The sequence below is a fragment of the Mobula birostris genome, chromosome 8 (assembly GCF_030028105.1).
Source record: "Mobula birostris isolate sMobBir1 chromosome 8, sMobBir1.hap1, whole genome shotgun sequence".
Taxonomy (NCBI): Eukaryota; Metazoa; Chordata; class Chondrichthyes; order Myliobatiformes; family Myliobatidae; genus Mobula; species Mobula birostris.
Genome location: NC_092377.1, coordinates 110,641,491 through 110,654,030, shown reverse-complemented (window position 1 = coordinate 110,654,030; position 12,540 = coordinate 110,641,491).

The window sequence follows — 12,540 nt, the reverse complement described above, 5'->3', positions numbered from 1 at the left end:
ACTACAGCACAGTCACAGAGTCATAGAGCAGTACAGCACAGAGTCATAGAGTCAGAGAGCACTTTAGCACCGAGTTATAGAGCACAACAGCACAGAGTCATAGAGTCATAGAGCACTACAGCACAGAGTCATAGAGTCAGAGAGCACTATAGCACCGAGTTATAGAGCACAACAGCACAGACTCATAGAGTCATAGAGCAATTCAGCACAGTGTCATAGAGTCATAGAGCACTACAGCACAGAGTCATGGAGTCATAGAGCACTACAGCACAGAGTCATGGAGTCATAGAGCAATACAGCACAGTGTCATAGAGTCATAGAGCACTACAGCACAGAGTCATGGAGTCATAGAGCACTACAGCACAGAGTCATGGAGTCATAGAGCACTATAGCACAGAGTCATAGAGCACTACAGCACAGAGTTATACAGCAGTACAGCACAGAGTCATAGAGTCAGAGAGCACTACAGCACAGAGTCATAGAGTACTACAGCACAGAGTGATAGGTTCATAGAGCACTACAGCACAGAGTCATAGAGTCATAGAGCACTACAGCACAGAGTCATGGAGCACTACAGCACAGAGTCATAGAGCACTACAGCACAGAGTCATAGAGTCAGAGAGCACTATAGCACCGAATTATAGAGCACAGCAGCACAGACTCATAGAGTCATAGAGCAATACAGCACAGTGTCATAGAGTCATAGAGCACTACAGCACAGAGTCATGGAGTCATAGAGCACTACAGCACAGAGTCATGGAGTCATAGAGCACTATAGCACAGAGTCATAGAGCACTACAGCACAGAGTTATACAGCAGTACAGCACAGAGTCATAGAGTCAGAGAGCACTACAGCACAGAGTCATAGAGTACTACAGCACAGAGTGATAGGTTCATAGAGCACTACAGCACAGAGTCATAGAGTCAGAGAGCACTACAGCACAGAGTCATAGAGTACTACAGCACAGAGTGATAGGTTCATAGAGCACTACAGCACAGAGTCATAGAGTCATAGAGCACTACAGCACAGAGTCATGGAGCACTACAGCACAGAGTCATAGAGCACTACAGCACAGAGTCATAGAGTCATAGAGCACTACAGCACAGAGTCATTGAGTCATAAAGCACTACAGCACAGTCACAGAGTCATAGAGCACTACAGCACAGAGTCATAGAGTCAGAGAGCACTTTAGCACCGAGTTATAGAGCACAACAGCACAGAGTCATAGAGTCATAGAGCACTACAGCACAGAGTCATAGAGTCAGAGAGCACTATAGCACCGAGTTATAGAGCACAACAGCACAGACTCATAGAGTCATAGAGCAATACAGCACAGTGTCATAGAGTCATAGAGCACTACAGCACAGAGTCATGGAGTCATAGAGCACTACAGCACAGAGTCATGGAGTCATAGAGCACTATAGCACAGAGTCATAGAGCACTACAGCACAGAGTTATACAGCAGTACAGCACAGAGTCATAGAGTCAGAGAGCACTACAGCACAGAGTCATAGAGTACTACAGCACAGAGTGATAGGTTCATAGAGCACTACAGCACAGAGTCATAGAGTCATAGAGCACTACAGCACAGAGTCATGGAGCACTACAGCACAGAGTCATAGAGCACTACAGCACAGAGTCATAGAGTCAGAGAGCACTATAGCACCGAATTATAGAGCACAGCAGCACAGACTCATAGAGTCATAGAGCAATACAGCACAGTGTCATAGAGTCATAGAGCACTACAGCACAGAGTCATGGAGTCATAGAGCACTACAGCACAGAGTCATGGAGTCATAGAGCACTATAGCACAGAGTCATAGAGCACTACAGCACAGAGTTATACAGCAGTACAGCACAGAGTCATAGAGTCAGAGAGCACTACAGCACAGAGTCATAGAGTACTACAGCACAGAGTGATAGGTTCATAGAGCACTACAGCACAGAGTCATAGAGTCATAGAGCACTACAGCACAGAGTCATGGAGCACTACAGCACAGAGTCATAGAGCACTACAGCACAGAGTCATAGAGTCATAGAGCACTACAGCACAGAGTCATTGAGTCATAAAGCACTACAGCACAGTCACAGAGTCATAGAGCACTACAGCACAGAGTCATAGAGTCAGAGAGCACTTTAGCACCGAGTTATAGAGCACAACAGCACAGAGTCATAGAGTCATAGAGCACTACAGCACAGAGTCATAGAGTCAGAGAGCACTATAGCACCGAGTTATAGAGCACAACAGCACAGACTCATAGAGTCATAGAGCAATACAGCACAGTGTCATAGAGTCATAGAGCACTACAGCACAGAGTCATGGAGTCATAGAGCACTACAGCACAGAGTCATAGAGTCATAGAGCACTACAGCACAGAGTCATAGAGTCATAGAGCACTACAGCACAGAGTCATAGAGTCATAGAGCACTACAGCACAGAGTCATGGAGCACTACAGCACTGAGTTATAGAGCACTACAGCACAGAGTCATAGAGTCATAGAGCACTACAGCACAGAGTCATGGAGCACTACAGCACAGAGTCATAGAGCACTACAGCACAGAGTCATAGAGTCATAGAGCACTACAGCACAGAGTCATTGAGTCATAAAGCACTACAGCACAGTCACAGAGTCATAGAGCACTACAGCACAGAGTCATAGAGTCAGAGAGCACTTTAGCACCGAGTTATAGAGCACAACAGCACAGAGTCATAGAGTCATAGAGCACTACAGCACAGAGTCATAGAGTCAGAGAGCACTATAGCACCGAGTTATAGAGCACAACAGCACAGACTCATAGAGTCATAGAGCAATACAGCACAGTGTCATAGAGTCATAGAGCACTACAGCACAGAGTCATGGAGTCATAGAGCACTACAGCACAGAGTCATGGAGTCATAGAGCACTATAGCACAGAGTCATAGAGCACTACAGCACAGAGTTGTACAGCAGTACAGCACAGAGTCATAGAGTCAGAGAGCATTACAGCACAGAGTCATAGAGTACTACAGCACAGAGTGATAGGTTCATAGAGCACTACAGCACAGAGTCATAGAGTCATAGAGCACTACAGCACAGAGTCATGGAGCACTACAGCACAGAGTCATAGAGCACTACAGCACAGAGTCATAGAGTCATAGAGCACTACAGCACAGAGTCATTGAGTCATAAAGCACTACAGCACAGTCACAGAGTCATAGAGCACTACAGCACAGAGTCATAGAGTCAGAGAGCACTTTAGCACCGAGTTATAGAGCACAACAGCACAGAGTCATAGAGTCATAGAGCACTACAGCACAGAGTCATAGAGTCAGAGAGCACTATAGCACCGAGTTATAGAGCACAACAGCACAGACTCATAGAGTCATAGAGCAATACAGCACAGTGTCATAGAGTCATAGAGCACTACAGCACAGAGTCATGGAGTCATAGAGCACTACAGCACAGAGTCATGGAGTCATAGAGCACTATAGCACAGAGTCATAGAGCACTACAGCACAGAGTTATACAGCAGTACAGCACAGAATCATAGAGTCAGAGAGCACTACAGCACAGAGTCATAGAGTACTACAGCACAGAGTGATAGGTTCATAGAGCACTACAGCACAGAGTCATAGAGTCATAGAGTACTACAGCACAGAGTCACAGAGCACTACAGCACAGAGTCATAGCGTCGGAGAGCACTACAGCACAGTCATAGACCACTACAGCACAGAGTCATAGAGCACTATAGTACAGAGTCATAGAGCACTGCAGCACAGAGTCGTAGAGTCATAGATCACTACAGCACAGAGTGATAGAGTCATAGAGCACTACAGCACCCAGTTATAGACTCACAGAGCACTACAGCACAGAGTCATAGAGTCATAGATCACTACAGAACAGAGTCATAGAGCACTACAGCACAGTCTTGGAGTCATAGAGCACTACAGCACAGAGTCATAGAGCACTACAGCACAGAGTCATAGAGTCATAGAGCACTACAGAACAGAGTCACAGAGCAGTACAGCAGAGAGTCATATAGTCAGAGAGCACTACAGCACAGATTCATTCAGCACTACAGCACAGTCATAGAGTCACAGATCACTACAGCACAGAGTCACAGAGCAGTACATCACAGAGTCATAGAGTCAGAGAGCACTACAGCACAGAGTCATAGAGTCGGAGAGCACTACAGCACAGTCATAGAGCACTACAGCACAGAGTCATAGAGCACTATAGCACTGAGTCATAGAGCACTATAGCACAGAGTCATGGAATGATAGACCATAACTGCGCAGAGTCATAGTGTCATAGAGCACTACAGCACAGAGTCATAGAGTCATAGAGCACTACAGCACAGAGTGATAGAGTCATAGAGCACTACAGCACCCAGTTATAGACTCACAGAGCACTACAGCACAGAGTCATAGAGTCATAGATCACTACAGAACAGAGTCATAGAGCACTACAGCACAAAGTCATAGATTCATAGATCACTATAGAACAGACTCATAGAGCACTACAGCACAGAGTCATAGAGTCGGAGAGCACTACAGCACAGTCATAGAGCACTACAGCACAGAGTCATAGAGTACTATAGCACAGAGTCATGGAGCCATAGAGCACTACAGCACAGAGTCACAGAGCAGTAGAGCACAGAGTCATATAGTCAGAGAGCACTACAGCACAGAGTCATAGAGTCATAGAGCACTACAGCACAGAGTCATAGAGCTCTATAGCACAGAGTCATAGAGCACTATAGCACAGAGTCATAGTCGGAGAGCACCACAGCACAGTCATAGAGCACTACAGCACAGAGTCATAGAACACTACAGCACAGAGTCACAGAGCAGTACAGCAGAGAGTCATGTAGTCAGAGAGCACTACAGCACAGATTCATTCAGCACTACAGCACAGAGTCATAGAGTCATAGAGCACTACAGCACAGAGTCATAGAGTCATAGAGCACTACAGCACAGAGTCATGGAGCACTACAGCACTGAGTTATAGAGCACTACAGCACAGAGTCATAGAGTCATAGAGCACTACAGCACAGAGTCATGGAGCACTACAGCACAGAGTCATAGAGCACTACAGCACAGAGTCATGGAGTCATAGAGCACTACAGCACAGAGTCATTGAGTCATAAAGCACTACAGCACAGTCACAGAGTCATAGAGCACTACAGCACAGAGTCATAGAGTCAGAGAGCACTTTAGCACCGAGTTATAGAGCACAACAGCACAGAGTCATAGAGTCATAGAGCACTACAGCACAGAGTCATAGAGTCAGAGAGCACTATAGCACCGAGTTATAGAGCACAACAGCACAGACTCATAGAGTCATAGAGCAATTCAGCACAGTGTCATAGAGTCATAGAGCACTACAGCACAGAGTCATGGAGTCATAGAGCACTACAGCACAGAGTCATGGAGTCATAGAGCAATACAGCACAGTGTCATAGAGTCATAGAGCACTACAGCACAGAGTCATGGAGTCATAGAGCACTACAGCACAGAGTCATGGAGTCATAGAGCACTATAGCACAGAGTCATAGAGCACTACAGCACAGAGTTATACAGCAGTACAGCACAGAGTCATAGAGTCAGAGAGCACTACAGCACAGAGTCATAGAGTACTACAGCACAGAGTGATAGGTTCATAGAGCACTACAGCACAGAGTCATAGAGTCATAGAGCACTACAGCACAGAGTCATGGAGCACTACAGCACAGAGTCATAGAGCACTACAGCACAGAGTCATAGAGTCAGAGAGCACTATAGCACCGAATTATAGAGCACAGCAGCACAGACTCATAGAGTCATAGAGCAATACAGCACAGTGTCATAGAGTCATAGAGCACTACAGCACAGAGTCATGGAGTCATAGAGCACTACAGCACAGAGTCATGGAGTCATAGAGCACTATAGCACAGAGTCATAGAGCACTACAGCACAGAGTTATACAGCAGTACAGCACAGAGTCATAGAGTCAGAGAGCACTACAGCACAGAGTCATAGAGTACTACAGCACAGAGTGATAGGTTCATAGAGCACTACAGCACAGAGTCATAGAGTCAGAGAGCACTACAGCACAGAGTCATAGAGTACTACAGCACAGAGTGATAGGTTCATAGAGCACTACAGCACAGAGTCATAGAGTCATAGAGCACTACAGCACAGAGTCATGGAGCACTACAGCACAGAGTCATAGAGCACTACAGCACAGAGTCATAGAGTCATAGAGCACTACAGCACAGAGTCATTGAGTCATAAAGCACTACAGCACAGTCACAGAGTCATAGAGCACTACAGCACAGAGTCATAGAGTCAGAGAGCACTTTAGCACCGAGTTATAGAGCACAACAGCACAGAGTCATAGAGTCATAGAGCACTACAGCACAGAGTCATAGAGTCAGAGAGCACTATAGCACCGAGTTATAGAGCACAACAGCACAGACTCATAGAGTCATAGAGCAATACAGCACAGTGTCATAGAGTCATAGAGCACTACAGCACAGAGTCATGGAGTCATAGAGCACTACAGCACAGAGTCATGGAGTCATAGAGCACTATAGCACAGAGTCATAGAGCACTACAGCACAGAGTTATACAGCAGTACAGCACAGAGTCATAGAGTCAGAGAGCACTACAGCACAGAGTCATAGAGTACTACAGCACAGAGTGATAGGTTCATAGAGCACTACAGCACAGAGTCATAGAGTCATAGAGCACTACAGCACAGAGTCATGGAGCACTACAGCACAGAGTCATAGAGCACTACAGCACAGAGTCATAGAGTCATAGAGCACTACAGCACAGAGTCATTGAGTCATAAAGCACTACAGCACAGTCACAGAGTCATAGAGCACTACAGCACAGAGTCATAGAGTCAGAGAGCACTTTAGCACCGAGTTATAGAGCACAACAGCACAGAGTCATAGAGTCATAGAGCACTACAGCACAGAGTCATAGAGTCAGAGAGCACTATAGCACCGAGTTATAGAGCACAACAGCACAGACTCATAGAGTCATAGAGCAATACAGCACAGTGTCATAGAGTCATAGAGCACTACAGCACAGAGTCATGGAGTCATAGAGCACTACAGCACAGAGTCATGGAGTCATAGAGCACTATAGCACAGAGTCATAGAGCACTACAGCACAGAGTTATACAGCAGTACAGCACAGAATCATAGAGTCAGAGAGCACTACAGCACAGAGTCATAGAGTACTACAGCACAGAGTGATAGGTTCATAGAGCACTACAGCACAGAGTCATAGAGTCATAGAGTACTACAGCACAGAGTCACAGAGCACTACAGCACAGAGTCATAGCGTCGGAGAGCACTACAGCACAGTCATAGACCACTACAGCACAGAGTCATAGAGCACTATAGTACAGAGTCATAGAGCACTGCAGCACAGAGTCGTAGAGTCATAGATCACTACAGCACAGAGTGATAGAGTCATAGAGCACTACAGCACCCAGTTATAGACTCACAGAGCACTACAGCACAGAGTCATAGAGTCATAGATCACTACAGAACAGAGTCATAGAGCACTACAGCACAGTCTTGGAGTCATAGAGCACTACAGCACAGAGTCATAGAGCACTACAGCACAGAGTCATAGAGTCATAGAGCACTACAGAACAGAGTCACAGAGCAGTACAGCAGAGAGTCATATAGTCAGAGAGCACTACAGCACAGATTCATTCAGCACTACAGCACAGTCATAGAGTCACAGATCACTACAGCACAGAGTCACAGAGCAGTACATCACAGAGTCATAGAGTCAGAGAGCACTACAGCACAGAGTCATAGAGTCGGAGAGCACTACAGCACAGTCATAGAGCACTACAGCACAGAGTCATAGAGCACTATAGCACTGAGTCATAGAGCACTATACCACAGAGTCATGGAATGATAGACCATAACTGCGCAGAGTCATAGTGTCATAGAGCACTACAGCACAGAGTCATAGAGTCATAGAGCACTACAGCACAGAGTGATAGAGTCATAGAGCACTACAGCACCCAGTTATAGACTCACAGAGCACTACAGCACAGAGTCATAGAGTCATAGATCACTACAGAACAGAGTCATAGAGCACTACAGCACAAAGTCATAGATTCATAGATCACTATAGAACAGACTCATAGAGCACTACAGCACAGAGTCATAGAGTCGGAGAGCACTACAGCACAGTCATAGAGCACTACAGCACAGAGTCATAGAGTACTATAGCACAGAGTCATGGAGCCATAGAGCACTACAGCACAGAGTCACAGAGCAGTAGAGCACAGAGTCATATAGTCAGAGAGCACTACAGCACAGAGTCATAGAGTCATAGAGCACTACAGCACAGAGTCATAGAGCTCTATAGCACAGAGTCATAGAGCACTATAGCACAGAGTCATAGTCGGAGAGCACCACAGCACAGTCATAGAGCACTACAGCACAGAGTCATAGAACACTACAGCACAGAGTCACAGAGCAGTACAGCAGAGAGTCATGTAGTCAGAGAGCACTACAGCACAGATTCATTCAGCACTACAGCACAGAGTCATAGAGTCATAGAGCACTACAGCACAGAGTCATAGAGTCATAGAGCACTACAGCACAGAGTCATGGAGCACTACAGCACTGAGTTATAGAGCACTACAGCACAGAGTCATAGAGTCATAGAGCACTACAGCACAGAGTCATGGAGCACTACAGCACAGAGTCATAGAGCACTACAGCACAGAGTCATGGAGTCATAGAGCACTACAGCACAGAGTGATAGAGTACTACAGCACAGAGTCATAGAGTCATAGAGCACTACAGCACAGAGTCATAGAGCACTACAGCACAGACTCATAGAGTCATAGAGCACTACAGCACCAATTCATAGAGCACTACAGCACAGAGTCATAGAGTCATAGAGTACTACAGCACAGAGTCACAGAGCACTACAGCACAGAGTCATAGCGTCGGAGAGCACTACAGCACAGTCATAGACCACTACAGCACAGAGTCATAGAGCACTATAGTACAGAGTCATAGAGCACTGCAGCACAGAGTCGTAGAGTCATAGATCACTACAGCACAGAGTGATAGAGTCATAGAGCACTACAGCACCCAGTTATAGACTCACAGAGCACTACAGCACAGAGTCATAGAGTCATAGATCACTACAGAACAGAGTCATAGAGCACTACAGCACAAAGTCATAGATTCATAGATCACTATAGAACAGACTCATAGAGCACTACAGCACAGAGTCATAGAGTCGGAGAGCACTACAGCACAGTCATAGAGCACTACAGCACAGAGTCATAGAGTACTATAGCACAGAGTCATGGAGCCATAGAGCACTACAGCACAGAGTCACAGAGCAGTAGAGCACAGAGTCATATAGTCAGAGAGCACTACAGCACAGAGTCATAGAGTCATAGAGCACTACAGCACAGAGTCATAGAGCTCTATAGCACAGAGTCATAGAGCACTATAGCACAGAGTCATAGTCGGAGAGCACCACAGCACAGTCATAGAGCACTACAGCACAGAGTCATAGAACACTACAGCACAGAGTCACAGAGCAGTACAGCAGAGAGTCATGTAGTCAGAGAGCACTACAGCACAGATTCATTCAGCACTACAGCACAGAGTCATAGAGTCATAGAGCACTACAGCACAGAGTCATAGAGTCATAGAGCACTACAGCACAGAGTCATGGAGCACTACAGCACTGAGTTATAGAGCACTACAGCACAGAGTCATAGAGTCATAGAGCACTACAGCACAGAGTCATGGAGCACTACAGCACAGAGTCATAGAGCACTACAGCACAGAGTCATAGAGTCATAGAGCACTGCAGCACAGAGTCATTGAGTCATAAAGCACTACAGCACAGTCACAGAGTCATAGAGCACTACAGCACAGAGTCATAGAGTCAGAGAGCACTTTAGCACCGAGTTATAGAGCACAACAGCACAGAGTCATAGAGTCATAGAGCACTACAGCACAGAGTCATAGAGTCAGAGAGCACTATAGCACCGAGTTATAGAGCACAACAGCACAGACTCATAGAGTCATAGAGCAATTCAGCACAGTGTCATAGAGTCATAGAGCACTACAGCACAGAGTCATGGAGTCATAGAGCACTACAGCACAGAGTCATGGAGTCATAGAGCACTACAGCACAGAGTCATGGAGCACTACAGCACTGAGTTATAGAGCACTACAGCACAGAGTCATAGAGTCATAGAGCACTACAGCACAGAGTCATGGAGCACTACAGCACAGAGTCATAGAGCACTACAGCACAGAGTCATAGAGTCATAGAGCACTACAGCACAGAGTCATTGAGTCATAAAGCACTACAGCACAGTCACAGAGTCATAGAGCACTACAGAACAGAGTCATAGAGCACTACAGCACAGTCTTGGAGTCATAGAGCACTACAGCACAGAGTCATAGAGCACTACAGCACAGAGTCATAGAGTCATAGAGCACTACAGAACAGAGTCACAGAGCAGTACAGCAGAGAGTCATATAGTCAGAGAGCACTACAGCACAGATTCATTCAGCACTACAGCACAGTCATAGAGTCACAGATCACTACAGCACAGAGTCACAGAGCAGTACATCACAGAGTCATAGAGTCAGAGAGCACTACAGCACAGAGTCATAGAGTCGGAGAGCACTACAGCACAGTCATAGAGCACTACAGCACAGAGTCATAGAGCACTATAGCACTGAGTCATAGAGCACTATAGCACAGAGTCATGGAATGATAGACCATAACTGCGCAGAGTCATAGTGTCATAGAGCACTACAGCACAGAGTCATAGAGTCATAGAGCACTACAGCACAGAGTGATAGAGTCATAGAGCACTACAGCACCCAGTTATAGACTCACAGAGCACTACAGCACAGAGTCATAGAGTCATAGATCACTACAGAACAGAGTCATAGAGCACTACAGCACAAAGTCATAGATTCATAGATCACTATAGAACAGACTCATAGAGCACTACAGCACAGAGTCATAGAGTCGGAGAGCACTACAGCACAGTCATAGAGCACTACAGCACAGAGTCATAGAGTACTATAGCACAGAGTCATGGAGCCATAGAGCACTACAGCACAGAGTCACAGAGCAGTAGAGCACAGAGTCATATAGTCAGAGAGCACTACAGCACAGAGTCATAGAGTCATAGAGCACTACAGCACAGAGTCATAGAGCTCTATAGCACAGAGTCATAGAGCACTATAGCACAGAGTCATAGTCGGAGAGCACCACAGCACAGTCATAGAGCACTACAGCACAGAGTCATAGAACACTACAGCACAGAGTCACAGAGCAGTACAGCAGAGAGTCATGTAGTCAGAGAGCACTACAGCACAGATTCATTCAGCACTACAGCACAGAGTCATAGAGTCATAGAGCACTACAGCACAGAGTCATAGAGTCATAGAGCACGACAGCACAGAGTCATGGAGCACTACAGCACTGAGTTATAGAGCACTACAGCACAGAGTCATAGAGTCATAGAGCACTACAGCACAGAGTCATGGAGCACTACAGCACAGAGTCATAGAGCACTACAGCACAGAGTCATAGAGTCATAGAGCACTACAGCACAGAGTCATTGAGTCATAAAGCACTACAGCACAGTCACAGAGTCATAGAGCACTACAGCACAGAGTCATAGAGTCAGAGAGCACTTTAGCACCGAGTTATAGAGCACAACAGCACAGAGTCATAGAGTCATAGAGCACTACAGCACAGAGTCATAGAGTCAGAGAGCACTATAGCACCGAGTTATAGAGCACAACAGCACAGACTCATAGAGTCATAGAGCAATTCAGCACAGTGTCATAGAGTCATAGAGCACTACAGCACAGAGTCATGGAGTCATAGAGCACTACAGCACAGAGTCATGGAGTCATAGAGCAATACAGCACAGTGTCATAGAGTCATAGAGCACTACAGCACAGAGTCATGGAGTCATAGAGCACTACAGCACAGAGTCATAGAGTCATAGAGCACTACAGCACAGAGTCATGGAGCACTACAGCACAGAGTCATAGAGCACTACAGCACAGAGTCATAGAGTCAGAGAGCACTATAGCACCGAATTATAGAGCACAGCAGCACAGACTCATAGAGTCATAGAGCAATACAGCACAGTGTCATAGAGTCATAGAGCACTACAGCACAGAGTCATGGAGTCATAGAGCACTACAGCACAGAGTCATGGAGTCATAGAGCACTATAGCACAGAGTCATAGAGCACTACAGCACAGAGTTATACAGCAGTACAGCACAGAGTCATAGAGTCAGAGAGCACTACAGCACAGAGTCATAGAGTACTACAGCACAGAGTGATAGGTTCATAGAGCACTACAGCACAGAGTCATAGAGTCAGAGAGCACTACAGCACAGAGTCATAGAGTACTACAGCACAGAGTGATAGGTTCATAGAGCACTACAGCACAGAGTCATAGAGTCATAGAGCACTACAGCACAGAGTCATGGAGCACTACAGCACAGAGTCATAGAGCA